This window comes from Phascolarctos cinereus, unplaced genomic scaffold (genome assembly GCF_003287225.1).
Source record: "Phascolarctos cinereus isolate Bilbo 61053 unplaced genomic scaffold, phaCin_HiC Scaffold_1;HRSCAF=81, whole genome shotgun sequence".
Classification (NCBI taxonomy): domain Eukaryota; kingdom Metazoa; phylum Chordata; class Mammalia; order Diprotodontia; family Phascolarctidae; genus Phascolarctos; species Phascolarctos cinereus.
The window spans coordinates 66,205,411-66,223,938 of NW_027555514.1; the positions used below are offsets into that span (position 1 = coordinate 66,205,411).

General features: G+C 35.4%; 1 protein-coding gene across 2 annotated transcripts in view; it reads left to right on the forward strand.

Moving 5' to 3' along the window:
- Positions 1-18,528, forward strand: part of WAC (WW domain containing adaptor with coiled-coil) — a 126,623-nt gene that overhangs the window by 82,016 nt on the left and 26,079 nt on the right. The window lies entirely within an intron of this gene.

Genomic DNA, 18,528 nt, shown 5'->3' on the forward strand with positions numbered 1-18,528 from the left:
ATAATAAGTTCTTTAGAGTGACTTAATAAACATTCAATTACAGAGTAAGCTGTATATAATTTTTTAAAAATTGATTTAATCGAACCATTTAAAATTTTAAAACTTAATTTATAATGGATGTTACTAATTTAAATGACCTGCTAAAAAATAATGAACGTCCCTTCAGATTTGTATAAATTTTCAATTATTTTTAGAATTGCATTGATGTTTCATCTCTTAAACTTTCTAGGAATCAGGAATTTTAATAATAGGTGACTTTTATGGCACAGTTTCAAATTACTTTATGAATCATATTTATTTAACATAAGTTTATTCACGATATTTAGATTAGAAAACAGGCATAATGATTTCTTTAACACACTGGTCCCAAAATCAATAAGTAGTACTATCTGGATTAAAGTATGAGATATAATAGTGAAGTAAATTAAACCAATAAAGCATTGGTCTCTATACCTACTCCATGGTTAGTTTGTGGGATAATAATAATAACAGTAATAAAAATAACATTAACCACAAATAGTATTTCTTCCCTTAAGAAGGTAATAATGTTTTTGGGAAAGAATGTGAGATTTTAGTGGGGGAATATTTTATTTTTTTAGTCAAAGCATGTTATATGTAAAAATACTGAAGAATGGCTGTAAAGCATTGTATAAAGAAATCTGAGGGTATATACCCAACATTAATGCTGAGAGTAATTTTAGATAGAGTGGGACTGAAAGCATTTGTGGAGGGAGGTAACTATTGAGCCTCTGCTCAAATATTCATTCCACTCTGCCTTTTATTTTGTGAATGTTTAATTCAGCATACAACATTAATTCTATGATTATTTTAGATTACCTTATGAATTTTCTTACCATTTAAGGTATGCCACATTGCTAATAAATAACCCCATGAAAAAATATTTAATATGCAGTGGTATTGATCCCATAAAAATATGTTGTACCAGGTGGTACTTTTTATCTACTAGCAATTATTTTTAGTGATAATACATTCTTTAATTAAAGTTTTATGCCAGAATTTTCAAAGAAATTTCTAATTTACCATGCATAAACATACAGAGCCCTTTGGAGACAAGAGTCTATAAAACTAGATGTACCATTTCTTCCTGTTTTTACAGAGTTTCGTTAACTATGTTTTTTCCTTAATTCCAAAATAGTTCCTTATTTTTTATTATATTGGAGCCCTTCAGGAGTAAGCTTCATTTTGTATGAGGAAAAAAACTTGATATAAGATTTCCATGAGAAAAAGATAATTGTGATAGACAAATGCAGAATTAATCATAAATCTAATAGTTTTACTTGAACTTAACCATTGCTCAATTTTACATAAATAAAAATTACTGTTAAAAGTTTTTCATGCCATAGTGTAGAGTAAGAATTTCTTAACTTAGAACTTTCTCGACTATATTCACTCATTGCAGAGCTACCGTTTATGTACAAAACATTGATAACACAAATTGCTATTATTTATTCATTAAAATAGAGCTTCTTCTCCTCTCATTGTCTCCCTCCCCAAACATCTTCTTGGGCATCTACTTAGCTTATTGATGGGCTTTGCCTATATGGACCTGAGAGAAAGAACATTAACTTTCCCTATGATATAATCTATAGTTCAGCTTCATTCAGAATTACATTCATCTCTAGTCTAAATTATTTTAAAGTTTTTTAATTAGAAAATTTATGGTCCAGGGATATTTTATCCAAAAAAAGGAGTCATTCTTTAAATGACTAGATTTTGTATTTGCCCATTTCTGGAAGACAGTGATATTGCTTAACTAGATATCCTATATTCAGATTCAGTTAACATTTATAAGGACTTAAAGTGTGTTAAGTGCTGAAGATACAAAGAGATATGACACTAAGATCAAGGGTTTTAAGAAATTTAATACGAAGGAAAGAGCAATGGATTTGATGTTAAAGTACCTGGATATAATTTCCCAGGGAATAGTTAAACTGCAGTAACTGGTAGGATGATTGTACCATTAATAGAAAGAGCAGAAATAGAGGTAGATAAATGAGTTCAGTTTTAGTGTTATTGTTGAGATGCATACAAAACAGGAAGGAGATAGACATTTAACTATTTTCTGGATACATTTGATCATTGAAGCCATAGGTGTTAATAAAATGAGAAAGAGAAGTCACAGAGCGAGTAGAAATTAAGGCCAAACATAGTATATGAGGAGGTTCAGAAAAATAGTGTGAGGCATGTCACAGAAACCTTGTTTTGAGGGTCTTGCCATCCTTCCAGTGAATTTGGAGTTACCCTCCCTTCTTCTCTCTTTCTCCATGTTGAAGCAGTTGCTATGTCTTGCCATTTCTTTATCTGCAACATCTTTCATATATCTCTCCTCCATTCAGATGGCCGCCAGCCTTGTTCAGATCTTCTTTGCTTTGTACTCTGATTATTTCAGTAGCCTCCTAATTGGTTTCCCTGCTATGGTATAGTGGATAAAATGGTTGACTTGGAGTCAGGAAGATCTGAGTTCAAACTCCATGACTGGTGCTTAATTGACTTTATGACCTTGGGCATATTAACTTCACCTGCTGAACCTTGATTTTCTCATCTGTAATAAGGGAGTGATATCTATAGCTTATACCTCATAGGACTGCTATGAGAATCAGATTATGTAATTCCAACAAAACATTTTGACATCTGGTAGTGACTACTTAGTCTCTTCCTTCTTCAGTCCAGCCTTTACACAGCTGCCAAATTGATATTCCCAAAACACAGATCTTATCATGCTTCTTCAGCTCTAGAAGCTCCAGTGGCTCTTTTATTTCTGAATCAAAATAACAGACCTAGTATTTAGATCCATTCACAGTCTCATTCCAGCTACCATACATTATTCTCCTTTATCTACATTCCAACCACATTGGCCTACCTACTGTTCTTATGTAGCATTCCATTTTGTGGCACTCTGTCGCTTAGGTTTACAATCCACTGTGTCCGTGTCTCTGTCTTATATAATTAACTTTTTTCATTTGTCAGCCTGTGTACAAGTAACTGTGCACTTCCTACAGGAGGCCTGTCCTAGTCCTCTTAAGTTTCTGTTTGTCCCATCCTCTCCCCCACCACCCACTCTCTTTACTTCATATTTCTGGTTGTATAACTAGTTTTCACACATTAGAAGGTAAACTCTTTGAGGGCAGGAAAAGATTTCATTATTGTTATTTTGTTCCCAGTACCTATCATCATGCCTAACCCATACTAGGCACTTAGTAAATGCTAGATGAATGAAGAAAGGAGACCATATCAAGAAAGAAGAGGTCAGTAGTTTCAGGTGCTTTTGCTAATCTAGTGTTGATTTGGATGAGGATTGAGGGGAAAAGGTCATTGTATTTTAAAAATCCATGAATTAATAGAGGGCAGTTTCTTTAGAATGGTGGAGATAGAAAGCAGATTTCAAGACATTTAGGAGTTAATTGGTGATAAAGAAGTAGGGGCAGCAAGCATAACTCTTGTTTGGTGGTGAAGAAAAAAAGATAATTTGGGGATGTGGAGTGAGTGACTGAGGTCAGCTATAATTTTAGGATTATTCAGAAGGTAGTAAATGAGGATAGTCTGTAAGGAACTGAGGGATTTGTAGGAGAGGAAGAATGGGAGACAAGAGATAGCATCGTTTGTAAGGATTAGCAGGTATGTCAGTGTGGCTGAAACATAGAATCCTGGAATGGAGAAGTATGTAAGGAGACCAGAGAGCTAGGAAGGTTCATGTTTGTGAAGAGCTTTAAATACCAGAGGACTTTTATATTGGATCTTTGAGTCAGTAGGGAGCCACTGGGTTTAATTGAGGGACATATTCAGACCAGGATTTTAGAGGGGAAAATCATGTTGGCAGTCGTGTCACAGGAAGGTGGATTGGATTAGGAGGAGACTGTAGGCAAGGCCAGATGGAATGCAAGTGAAATGCTGTAGGGGTGGAAAATTTCAACTACTGTTAGAAAGCAGAGCATTTTAATAAATTTTTTACTTGACTTTGCTGACAATTTCATCCTTGAGATTGTAGAAAAATTACTTAGGGAGACCACTCTTCCAATAAAGACAGTTTTGTGATTGGTGGCTTTGAGAGTAACACTTTTATTTATAGTTTATCATAATCATTTATGGTTACATCGAGCTTACTCTCATAACCCTGTAGGAAAGATCTCCAAAAGTCATCCTTTGGACTCTGTCTCTAAAAAGAGAAGAGGGCTATCTCAGGAGGCAGCTAATTTTTATAATTCTTCAAGACTTTAAGAGAGGCAGTAGGGATAGTAGTTATAGAGGAGTGTTGTGGTAGAGAGATAGTTGATCTTGAAGGTGAGGAAACTGGTGGCCGAATCCTGCCTTAGAAATATATTGGCTGCGTGAACTGAGGGAAGTCACTTACCTGCTCAGTACTCTAGCCAATGGTGTCAAACTCTTAGCATACCACAAATTAATGTTATGTATGTTGTATTGTATTTTTATTTATTTTGTTAAACATTTCCCGATTACCTTTTAATTGGGGGCGCTGGGGATTTGACACATGATGTAGGCAGCTCTATGTTAAGTTGCAGAGAAATTGCTTTCCTGTGTTTGTTGCATTCCCGTAACTGAGAATTCCCTTAACTTATGAAATTTAAAATCCAGTTACTCGTTAGCACTTTAAAAATTATTTCCTACAACACAGTGAGATAGGCAAAGCAGGAATTAACCCATGTTACACCTGAGGAAACTGAAGATAAATGAATTGCTCAAGGTCACAAAACTAATTGCATTTATAGTCTGATTTAAATTCATAGCGTCGTGAATTTAGAGCTAAAAGAGACTACAGAGGCTGTCCCCCTTCATTTTACAGATATGGAAACTGAGGCCCAAAGAGGTAAAATGATTTGCACAAGGTTACCCAAGTTAGTAAATGTTAGAGGTAGGATTTGAACCAAAGTCCACTGGATTCTTTCCACTGTGCTGTGCTGCCCCTAATTTTTCCTCATTCTACATCCAACACTCTTTCCATTACATTATTCTACCTCTCTAAAAATCTTTCCCCAAACAAAATTTTGATGGCACAATTTCACATGATTTTAGTGAGAAATTAAACAGTGGCATCTAAAGAGAACATTTGGGAAGCCTTCTGAGTTGTAATTTTTTCTTAAGGAAATTGGAGGGTACTTTTAAACTAAAGAGTTGTTGATTTGGAGGTTTTTTTGTTTGTTTTTAAAGTGAATGACTTAAAAGACTATTAGGAGGCCAGATCCAAGGATAAGAATCTTAGGGGGAAAATGAACAGCACAACAAAAAACTTTATGGGAAAGGATTTGCTTAGCATAGTACCTGGCACAGGAAGCACTTAATAAATACTTATTGATGATGGGACTACATGAAATATAATGTCCCTTCCAATGCTGATTCTAACTTTTCAGCCCGAGGAACTTTTGCTTCTCAGATCATGTTGTCTGACTAATGGCACAACAAGCTTAACCTTCATTTTGATCATGAAAATTTTTCTCTTTCTGTAACCATATTTTGCCTTTTTCTTTTTTAAGTTGGTAGAAGGAATCTTAGAGTTCATTCATTATTGGTCAATAAATCACTCAGTCTATATGTATATTCCAAGTACTTATGTTAGGTCCTATGGTGATACAAAGACAAAAGAAGGCAACAATTGCTATTCTCAGACAGCTTTCAGTCTAACAAAGAAAACCATATATACACACAATATCAAGCAATGTAAGATAGGGAGAACGCTCACAATAGGGGTAGAAGTGGGAGTCTTCCTCATTTTACTTATGTAGAAAATTAAGTTCAGAATGATTAAGGCTTCTGTGCAAGATTACGTAATTAGTGGCAGAGACTACTTGAATCCACATCTCCTGACTCGTTGTTTCTACCATACCATAAATTGGAATGGGGAGGTGTTTGGTGGAGGAATGATTAATTTGGTTTTGAAACAAGTTAGATTTTATATCTTCTCACTAAGAATTTAGTGAGGTTTTCTGCAGGTTCCCTATCATCTCTATCAAGGGTTCCCTATCTACAATATCATATTGTCCTAACTTGCTGTCCTTCACTCAAAACTTTTCATCTCCTATATTCGTTCCTTTCTGCTGGCTATTCACAATGTCTGGAGTGCTCTCCTTCCCAGCCTCTTCGCTGGCTTCTTTCAAGGCTTGGCTCAATTCAGCTTCTGCAGAAGGTCTTTCTCAATATTGACTCCCTTTGCCTGCCCCTCTAAATTTACTATTCATTCTACATTGTATACATATTACATATACCTATTTATTTACATGTTGTCTCCTCTGTTATTATGTTAATTTTTTGAGAACAGGAACTGTTTTTGCCTATTATTCATATTCCTAGGCCCAGCCTAGGAATTGACCTATTTAATGTAATTTCTATTGTCACCATTCTCACCAATAACTTTTCCTCCCTGATCCACTATGGAATGAACCAGTTTCACATCTTTTCTTCTACTTTTGATAGTCAGTTCTTTTCAGATTTTCTGAGGTTTTTTATTGCTAGTAACAGCGAACAACAGGGCAAAAATACTTCTTACCTATGTTGGAAAGCAGAATTTGAGCTCAAAGATCTGCACTCAGATTCAGGCTGCTATCTATTACCTGTATGGCCTTGGGCAAGTCAGTACTCTTTGGGTCTCAATTTCCTCATCTCTCAAATGAAAAGTTTGAGCTCAAAATCTATAATCCCTCTTTTTAAGGTCCAATACGCTTCATATTCATAAAATAAATATGTCTCTATTGAATAAAAATATCCAAGTTTGTAAATTTAATCAATTTAATTTTAATTGATATTTCAGTGGATATATGATCTCAGCAGTGTGGGAGTACTCTTAGTTGCTGTAGATCCCAACCTATTCATATTGATTTATTCTTTGTGATTCTTGTTCATTAAGAATTTATCTGGTACTCTCTGAGTCTTCCTCTGATTTCTTTCAATAATTTGTGAATTTTGCAGCATTGAGTTTTGATTATTTTGTTGTTGAATGCCATAAAGTTATAATGACCAATCTTGGCCCCAAAGAAGAGATGTCAGATGACAACCTCCCCCTTTCTTTGTAGAAATGGGATGATAATGGATATAGGATACTGCATATAATGGCATACTCTTTCTGATTGTTTAGTTTTGAGGAACTTATTACTTCATACTTTAAAAAAGATGGCTCTCTGGGAGGGGTTGCAGGGACAATATAGATTGTAGTTATAGTGGGAGATACAAATGGATGTTAGTGAACACATAGACTTCTTTTCCTTTCACCACATAACTGGTCCAACTGCTTTTCCATTCATGCATGTCCTCGATAATCTTTTATGTCATATTGTTATTAATATGTGTAGCCTAATTAGACTCAGTATGTGTCTTTGCTTTGCTCATTAGAATTTTTATGCCACTGAGGTCTTAATGTTCCCTGATTCTAAGCAGTGTAAAAAAAAATTTCATACCTGCTATGGTACTATGCTAATGATTCACAGATATGTAATCATTACTGAGGGAGAGCATCAAAAAAAAGATACTTTCATCATAAATAGCATTTTAGGATCACTGAAAGTGCAGTTTGCTAATGTAATCCAACCTATTCATCACTCATTCTATTCTGCATGCAACTTGAGATCTATTTGTGGTACCTGTGTAAGATCTAGTGCAATAGACTGCTCATTCAACTGTATGTCAGTAGTTTGATCGACCTTGATTTCTTTTCAGCCGCTTGTTTTCCAGCATGGGACAGCAGAACCAGTTTGTTTTGAAGACTCATAAAGTAGGACTTAAAATGACCAACAAATCTTAAAAAGATATCCAAATGTCATTATTATTGGTTGGCATATCAAGCTAAGTGCATTCAACCAAGTATCATCAAATAGAGGCATCAAATATACTTAACTAATTCTGAATTTGTGCAAATGGTCAGTGAAATTATCACATAGACCAGAGGTCAGCAAACTGCATCCTATTTTTGTACAACCCCAGCTAAGAATACTTCTTACATCTTAAAATAAAGTTTTATTGTATTTAAAAACCTGAGAACCACTATTAGCTTGAGGTACTATACAAAAAAAGGCTGTGGGCTGTAGTTTGCCTATCCTCAATCTAGGTGATAACATGCTGGTCATCCTGTCTCTCCTTGGCTAAACTAGCTATGGGATATGCTATGAAAGCATATGCTCCCTTTCACTTTATTAGGTAATAAGTGGACTAGTGGAAAAGTTTTGCATTGCAATTTAAGAAACCTAGATAATATTCCTCATTGTACCATCCTTTGACCTTAGACAAATCACTGTCTTTCTGGGGTATTCAGTCATTAAAATTAACAAATTTAATTTCAGTTTTACTTCCATTTGGCCTTTGAACTTTATTCTTTTATCGTTTCCATGTTTTCAGTAAGTCTTTTTTTAGGACTTAGTCCTTAGTCCTTTTCTGATTCTTGAACCAAGGGTTCATTTGAGGCTCAAAAATGTATTTTGTTTATGTAACTTTCTTAGCATCTAGTCTCATATTAATTTTTATTAAAATTTTTTTAAATTATGAACTTAAAAATAAACCTGAAGCATAGGGATTGTTTCCTTCTTTTTTATTTTTGTCCCTATGCGCAGCAAAGTTCATAACATGTTTGTTGATCAACACATGCAAATATTCCAATATTCAAAAATAAAAAGTGAGAATTGTTTGTGGAGCTGTGAATTAAGAAGCTTTTATTTAAAAGTGTATGTTAAATTTAACAAGGTAGTAATAAAATGCTCCATTTTCATCCTCTTCTGAACTTTTTGTTTTCTTCTATCAATTTTTGTTTTATTGATGCTTTTTCCCTTTTTATTTGCATTTCTGTAATTTCCTAGTAACATATCCTGTAACCCACCCCCCATACTCCTAACAAGAATTTTGACTTTCAGAGGAAGACCTGGAACTGGATCATGCATTGACTAGCCTTATGGGCAAGTCATTTGATTGCAGTGTACCTCAAGCAATTTTCTTTAGGTTTATGTACTAAGACATAGAGGTTGCAGTCTATGTTGATGGAAGAGGTTCACAACAGTGGACCTCTCCCAGATCTTTCCTGTATTTTTTTAAAACCCTTTCTCTTTCCCCCTCTATAAGAATCTTTTATTATGAGATTGTGAAACATAGACACTGGTTTCTGGATGGCTTTTTAAAAAAATAATCCATTTCTATTGTGTAAACTTTAATTTATAGTTGTGGTTGTCAGAATTTCATCCTATAACTGACACACTCTTCCTTCAACATAAAGGGAAGCTGGGTGTTACCAAAGTATGACAGTTTGCATCATAGTTCAGTTCTCCCTTTTACTGTCTCAGCAAGTTCTACATGTGGAGAAAAAAGCAAAACTCTGATAGGTAGAAGAGATTTTAAGCAATATCTGTAGAATTTAACTAAAACTGGTTTTCTGTTAAACACTTCTTGTTTGACTTTGTAGTTCTTCATAAAGCTTATTAGCTTTGATGAGTAGTTAACAGTAGTCATCTTAATATGTTTTGGGTGTTTATAGTGTTAGAGCTTTTGTTGGTAAGTTTTTAGAACCATCAGAATAGCATTTTTAGAATCACTTTATGGCTGTTGTATAAAACTGAACTTGAGGAAAAGTTAATTGAGTAGTATTACAATCTTTTAAAAAACAGTTAACTTTTATTATTGGCTTCCCATGATATACTAACACTTTAAAATAAGAAAATGCTTTTTCCCAGTGCAGGTCAGTAGCTGTTGTGCAACTTAAGAGTTATAGTGAGTTTCTGAGGGTACTTGGGTGAGGTTAAGTGACTTGCCCAGTATATCACATCCTATAGGTGTCAGATTCCTTTGTCTGAGTTCACCACTATGTACTTTTCCAGAGTGTCTCTCACTTTAAGGTTATGATACTTTAAAATATTTAATGTCCATGGGCCTGTCAAATCTGTTAATTTATAATTCAGATCTTAAAATTGTAATTTGCATATTTTGTTTTTATGTCACTTACATTCATTCCTGATTATATGTTGCTGCTCTCTTCTGTGGCAGTGAACCCATTCTGGGGGAAAAATAATGAAAAAATGAAAGGAAAAAAAAACAGCATTTCAGCAAATTAACTGAATATACCAATCAGCAAGCATTTATTAAATGCTTTCTGTATACTAGACAAAGACATGATGCTAGGTGTTAGGATACAAAGATAAAAATTAAATAGTCACTGTGTTCTTGGAGTTTACATTTTATTGGAGGATAGTAATATGTCAGCGTTTCTTACCCTTTTTTGTGGCATTTACCCCTTTGGCAATCTGGTAAAGGCTTTTTTACCCCTTCTCAATATTTTTTTAAATATATAAAGCACATAGGATTACAGAGGAAACTAATTACATTGAAATAGTTACCAAATATTAAAACAAGTTCACAGACTGTATAAGAACCTCTGGTTTATGCAATATTTCTTTATAGTGACCAAGCATCAAAACGCTTGCATTATTGTAGACCTGGGCATAGGAAACTCAAATTTGAAATTGGAGAAATACGATACAGAACCAACTTCATTGCTTACACCTCTATAGTTCTAGGCCATTTCTGTAAAATGCAGCTTAGTAATTTTGATACTAAGTGTTTCAGATTGTTAATGGTGTGATTTTGATAAATTCTCATGCCTGAGAATCTGCAAAATAATTTTATGAATCATTCTTTGGTAATATGCTCCCCCTACTGGCAAAACTGCAACATTGGTTGATAGTTGAATAATTTTATAGTAAGATAATTGGAAAGTAAACAACTAATAAGAGGTAGAAGCATTGGGTTTACCCAAAACTAATAAACTTCCAACATTATCTTCCCTGGAAAATTATTTTTATTTTTACATTTACTGTGCTGATTAAAGTATTAAAGTTCATTATTTCACTTGATTTTTGTAGCAACTCTGAGATTAGTGTATATATATTTTTAAGTGAAAATTTTTATACTTTTTTTCCAGTTACATGTAATAACAATTTTTAACATTCATTCAATTTGGAGTTCCAAATTCTTTCCCTTCTCTCCTTGAGAAAACAAGCAGTTTGATATAGATTGTGTATGTACAGTCATACAAAACATAGTTCCATGTTAGCTGTGTTGCAAAAGAAAACAGACAAGAAAAATAAAGTTTAAAAGTATGCTTCGATCTACATTCAGACTCCCATCAGTTCTTTCTGTGGAGATGGATAGCATTTTTCATCATGAGTCCTTCGGAATTGTCTTGGATCATTATACTGCTGAGATGAGCTAAGTCATTTATACTTGAATCATCATACAATATTGCTGTTACTGTGTACAACATTCCCCTGGTTCTCACTCCACTTTGCATCAGTTACTGTCTTACCAGGTTTTTCTGAAACCATCCTGCTTGTCATTTCTTATAGCATAATAGTACTCCATCATGACGAGTATATATTTTAAAGAAATATTTATAGTCCCACTTGGACAGAATATCAAGACTCAGCAAGCTTATCACATTCCTAGCTAGGGTCATAAAACTACTTGGTGGTTGAGTGAGGGATTGTGCTTTGGGCTTTTGACATCTAGTTCATTTTACTTCCATAATGCCATGGTCTCTCTAGATAAATAGTCCACATTCTGCTTTTAGTTTTGGCTCTTTATAAAAACTGGTTAAGGAAATGAAAGAAAACAGTAGAAAAGCAGCACGATATAGTTAATGGCTAGAGTTGTAGGCTTGGAATTAGGTAGAACTAGGTCCAAATCCTTCCTCAGACGCTTATTAGCTATGCAACTGTGGGTAGTTCACTTAATCTCTCTTGCCCTTTGTCAGGAGATTAATATGTGGTCTCAAAGATCCCTTCCGTAAATTTATGATCCCCCTAATGTACTTCTGTCTCAAGAAGAAGAGGTTCAGACTAGAAAAGATATATAAATGTATGTTTAGGAAGGGTGGAGAGACAGTGAAAGAGCACTTGGCCACTTAAAAATGAACTTAGGTCTCCAGACCCAGGGTAATTATACTCTAGAAGACTAAATATGTAATCATAAGCCACTGTTTATAGTTGAATAAACGTGGAGGGTCATAAGAGGATTAGAGACTTGTAACTGTTCCAAAAGGTGAACATTTTATAGATCTAGAACTAGAAGGAATCTTAAATAGAGGTCCTTTATTCCAACTCTCTGAAAAATAAGAGGTTGTACAGTACAGCTAAGGAAACTGAGGTCCAGAGAGGTAAGTGTCAGAGCTGGGATTTGAACTGAGATCCTGTCATTTGAAAAGCAGTGTTCTTTCTGTGATGCCGCAAATTTCCTGTAATGGAGTTATGTCATTGGTTATTAGAATTGAGGAGATGGAGTTGGGAGGCTAGGATGCACAGCAAAAATCTACATGTCTGTAGTAGTCCTCTTGCAAGACAGGGTGGAGGAGATGCCTGGGTCACCTGAACTCCGAGAAATGAGGGACGGGTAACCTTGACCAATTTATTATTGTTAGTGTAATGCTGCCAATTGTTTATGTATACTGTGTTTATCTCCATTGACCTTTGAGTAACCCATAATTTTGATTCCTCGAAGAGTGTGGTTTTCTATGGTTTGTAGGAGTATAGTATCCCTCAAAGATGCTTGATGTTATCAAAATATACTGTATTTTGGGTAAATCTTCAGGTCATCAAAACTGCATCCTACTTTCTTCTTCTTCTTTTATCCTGGACCTAGTGCATGGTGTCCATCTGCAGTGTTTATCTGTCAAGTTTCACAGGTTGTCTATGCAGTTAAGTGCATCGTAATCTAGATAGTTAGCCTTCATCAGCTTGTTTTTTTCCTGATTGTTAGGCCAAACTCTGTTGAGTGATTGTGGATTTCTTTTAGGGGGCTCTGCAGTGTTCCAGGGCTTGATGCAGTCAGCGCACTATCATCCACAAACAGAAGCATCTACAAGACCACCATCTCTAAGGAATCCTTCTTCTGTTTGGACTCTGTGCTGGATGTCCTTCATGATGGTGGCAAACTTTGCCACCGTACATATATCCCGCTTGGTGTTAATAGAGGAGTGTTAAACAAGGCGAGCATACATATCATTACTTTATTCCTTGCTGGATAGTAATCACCAATTGATTTTCAGCCAGAGTTATCTCTATAGTTACAATTATCTCTATAACCAAGCCTCGTATGATCTTGATATATACATGAGAGATACTGTTTTGGAGAAGTGCTTTAAGGCTGCATTTTGACTGAAACAATTTTTTAAAATAGGCAGTATTAGGCTCTGGTATTCTTTGGACTTATTAGTTAACTGTGTGACTGAAAAGATATGGTGTGCTGTACAGTATCACTTTTAAAAGTCACTTGGTCTTCTCTGGCATTTTCCTTAAGCATATTTTGACCTGTGTGTAGATTGTTTTTCATTAATATTTTATAAAGATGGGTAAATTAGTAATATGGGGTCAGTAGTGCCTAATTCATGTAACCTTTTTTGAGTCATTTTATGCTCTCAGATTTTTCCACATCTTTGGTATATTCCCTTCCTTCAGATTCCTCAGCACTCTCACTTATGCTACTTCCTGCATAAATCTCTATAGTGCATACTTAACTTGGTCTGGCTGCTCTTCCCATCTTTGTTTTATTTAGTGCCACAACTCTTTCCTCACCTAACAACCTAATGAACTAAAGTGTTGAGTCCAAATATCAACAAGTGTATGTTCTTGTACATGTGTGTATGTGTGTGTGTGCATACACACAGAATAAATATAAAGATAATACAAAGTAGTTAAATACATGACACTTAGGACACTAGCAGTTGAGGGGAACAGGAAACATGTTGAAGGAAGAAAAGAATTCTATAAGGTAATGATGGGGGGTGAGTGTATTCCCAGCACGGAAGATGGCCAGTGCAAAGACATGAAGAAGGGAGAATGGAGTATTGTGAGTGTGGCCCAGAGAAAAGGCTGGTTTGACTGGATCACAGAGAGTGAGTGGGGAGAATAATATCCAGTGAGGCTGAAAGGATAGGTTGGGGAAATTTCCTTAAGGGCCTTACAATTTAAACATGAGTTCTTATTTGATTCTAGTGGTAATAGGGAGGCACTTGGAGTTGATTTAGTAAGAAAAATGCATGATCCCATCTATTGTACAGGAGAATTACTTTGACAGCAGTGTGGACAGATTGAAATGGGAAGACATGAGGTAGGAGAGCAAGCAAGAGACTGTTGTAAAGTAATACAGGAGAGAGGTGAAGAGTACCTGAAAACTAAAGCTGTAGCTGTATGAATAAAGAGAAGTGATTAAATATGGGAGACACTGTGGAAATAGAAATAGCAAGTTTTGTCAACTGATTGGAAACAGGGGGTGAGGACAAGTGAGGAATTGAAGATAATGCCAGAGTTACTATAATGCAGGTAACTGGACAGATGGAGTGGTACACCTCCACATTAAGATAAAGCAGCTGAGGATGACTTTGTTGGATACACATGCACACAAATACTCAAAAAAAATTTGTGATATTTTCAGAGTGGTTCTGTCCATCAGTGCTGACTGCAAGCCTCCCATGCTTAACTGTCCAGTGTATCTATCACTTATCTGTAGCCTCACATAAGTCTGTCATAGCGAAGTTGACCCAATATGTGGGGGACCAGTCCTTAATTTTTCCTGATAACATTCTCAGGCTGTCTACTAGTTATCCCTTGTCCTTGCTGCTTGCTCGACCCATTATCGTTTCACCACCAGGTGCGTGCAGGAGAGGGCTGGGCCTAGAGTCAGACCTGAAATAAAATCTAGCCCGAGATATTCACTAGCTATGTAACCCTGAACAAGTCACTTCATTTCTATTTGCATCAGTTTCTTCATCTGTAAAATGAGGATAATAATAGCACCTACCTCCCAGGGTTGTTGTGAGGATTAAATGAAGTACCTGGAACGTGCCTGCTACATAGCACATATTTAATAAATTCTTGTTTTTACTTAATAGATTCTTTCCTTCCTCTCTTCCTCATTCCTTTCCTCTTCTTTGACATTCCTTATTTTTTAAATTTTTCAGTGGCTTCACACTCACCATGAGCCTGTCCATAGTCCACTCTGTCATACTGCTTTTTGATTCTATGAAAACTTGTGTGTTCTAAGTCTTGAAGATATATAACACTGATGAAATATTGGTATTAAAAAGATGAGCCTTTCTGGGAAAACTTGGGGTCATTAAAAAAAACTGCTGTTTCCTGAAGGTGAATCTGTCCCACTCTCCTCTTGTTTAATTTTGGACTCAATTTACTACCTATTGAAACTCTTCATCCCAGATTGAGAGAAGTATTGTTAGAAAATTTCTATAGGTTAACTGCCATAATTTGGGTTCTTCCATTAGGTTTTTCCATTGTGTGTGGTTAAGTCTTGGGACTTGATACAACTAACGTGATGTCATGTGCCAGCAAGCATGTTGTAAGACCTCACTATCCTTAGAAAATCCCTTGCAGCTTGGATTCTGCTTTGGATCATTTCTGTCCTAGAGGCTAACATTTTTGGCTAGGGTATTTTTACAAAACTGTGTTATGTCTCACCTGATGTTTGAGATTAGTGATTTGAATGAGTTTATCTCAGTTTTTATATTTTTCAAGGAATCTTTGATGTATGGATGAGAGACACCTTATTACAAGAGTCTTTGAGGGGTCTTTTAGTCTCCTGAATCAAAGGCTTCTTTACAGTTAATATCATGTGCACAAACCTGCCTTTTCCCTTGCTAGTATGTCAATGGAGGATGTCCTTCATGCATGTCAGTGTTTTGTTCACGTGTGGAAGTAGGTTAAAAGGCCATAGTTCTTAATGGCTTCTCTTTGTGGGTGTTTTTTTTGTTTGTTTTGTTTTTTTGTAAGGGTGGGGTATGAGATCTGAGGGTTTTTCCCACACCCTGACATCTTCCTTTTCATACCTTAACAATTGTATCTTCTCCATGTGGACTTGATCTAAGTCGGTTGTTTCTTTTTTCCGCATCTTTGTTTTCTTTAGTAACATTTTGCCTTCCTCTACAAGCACATCTAAACTGATGTTATCGTCCTGGTTGGTGAAAATAATTGCTCATAAGTTTTTTTTATATATATATATTTTTTACTGCTTTTCTTCTTTTATCCAACTTTAATTTTTCACTTTTATATATTCTAGGGATTCCTTTAGTTACATGGGCATCTCCAAGGCTTTCTTTAAACTGGCTGTGCTTTCCACACTGCTTTCTTCTGCATTTTGGATGATGCTGTTCATAATCTTCCGTCATCCTTTTTAAGATTCTATGTTTATTTCTAAACCATTATATTCAGAACTATTTTATCTTTGACTGCCATCTCCCTCACTTTGGCAGGTAACTCACATATTTGCTTAAGTAAGGCACACTTTGGTCTCATGGGTTCTTTGTTGTGGCATTGATTTGCATTGATTAAATGTCCGGGTTTTGTTATAATTGGTCTCTTTTCTGTTGTCCATTGCCTGTTTTTCATTATCCAGTGACTTTTTTGAATTAGGTCAGGATTGAGCTGCATCAATTGCATACCGTTTCCCCCTTTTATATTTATTCTTTTTAGCTTTCTACCAATTTAGATCTTTGCTCTAACAAATTGTCAAGTGCAGTTGTGCATGTTTGTTTATGCATGTATTTCCAGATCTCTGATTTTCTTGATATAGAGAATCCAGGTGAATTCATACCAATGTGAATATTCTGTAACTTAATCTTAGTTTCCTGGGACAATGAGAGATTTTAGACAGATAGAAAAGTTTTTATTGCTGAGGAGAGAGGTGAGACTTATTCAAATTACCCTGCAGCCCCTTGATATGTTGCAAAGTATCTTATTCTCTGGGGATTCCCTCCCTTTCTCATTTTCTGCCTTAGGACATTGTAAGACATAGTTTGGTGGGAGTAAGAACGGGTTCTGGGAATCTTCTTGTACCTAACAGCTCTTTATAGTATTAGAAAACATATAAATTTTGCAGGGAGAGGACATGCCCACTTCTGTATCTCTCCATGTCTGTCTGTTTATCTGCTGCTAGCTGATGCCCTCTCCTGTCTCTGTCTCTCCATGTCTCTCTGTCTCTGCTGCTGCTGCTGCTGCTGTGTGTGTGTGTGTGTGTGTGTGTGGTTTTTTTTTCTCCTTGTATCTTCGTCTCTAAGGCAACCAGGGCAGGGATTCAGGCAGTCACTGGAAACATACCATTCATTGACAGTGCTTAGCCTCCCTTACCTACTGACAACTGGTGTGCCTAAGAGATATGCTGTGTGCCTGTAAGTACAAAATATGTTGCTACTGCTTTTGCTAGTATTGGAGAAACCAACCAAGCTTAAATTATGTCTGTCGTAATAAGATTTTGTGTGTGTGTGTGTGTGTGTGTGTGTGTGTAAAATCTATTATATGATGCCCTTAGCATTATGTAAATCATATTTGTGAAAACAGTCTTTAGTTGTTTTTGACCAATACAGAAGTTGTCTTTAGCCAAATCTAGAGATACAAGTGGTTAATTGTTTTTCATTATCTTCCTATTATTTAGGTAGATAACTGAGGGCATTATTTTTCAAATAACACTAATTTACCACCTTGTTTGCAGTTTTCCTTACACTATCATAATCATCTCTCCTTATTGTTATCAGAATTTTGGCTACCAGGTGATGATTTTTTTTTACCACAACTGTCTATGAATACTTTGTTAAAAAGATTGACTTATCCTTACTAGACATCTAAATTTAGAAAAGAAAATTAAAAGAAAGGCAGAACATTTGGTCTTTCACATTTGATTTAAATATCTATACTAAACATTTATTCACTCATTCATTCATTTATCTATTTATTTTTGAGGCAGTCAGGGTTAATTGACTTGCCCGGGGTCACATGGCTAGTGAGTGTCATGTGTCTGAGGACGGATTTGAACTCAGGTCCTCCTGACTCCAAGGCAGTGCTCTCTCCACTGTGCCACCTAGCTGCCCCTAAATATTTCTTAAGAAAACGGAATTGAATTGACAAGTGAAGAAATTTTACTGAACATACTGATTGGTTCTGATTGTTTTAAAAAATAAATTCAGTTATATAGTGTTAAAATTACTGGAGAGGTGACCATTACAGATGAGAATGAGTCTGCGAAATATCCTGACATTTTAGAGAAAATAATCAAAGTTAGATATGCTAATCAATTGATTTTTATTGTGGATGGAACAAGCTTATTCTGGAAAAAGATGCCTTGTGGAACTTCTAAGAAAGAAAAAACTTAATCTAGATTTAAATTGTATTAGGGACACCTAATACTTTTGTGAGGTAATGCAGAAGGAGATTTTAAATTAAAACTAATTGATCTTGAAATCATGTACTTTGAGAAGCTATAACACACCTATCTGACTAAAATGGTTTGAAGACTGGTTTTTAAGTTACTTTAGCCCAGTTGTTGACAAGTTTTGCAAAGATAATTTTAGGTAATGCCCTAGGCTTCTGATCATGCAAATTTGCCAAGATTTGATCAAAGAGAAGATGGTTCCATGTATGCTAAAAATCTTAACAATAATAATTTTTTTTAATCACTGTAAACTTAACTTTAACATTCAGCCATTAAAAAATTTTTGTTTTCTATATGTACTCTTGCTTTATAATAAACTTGAAT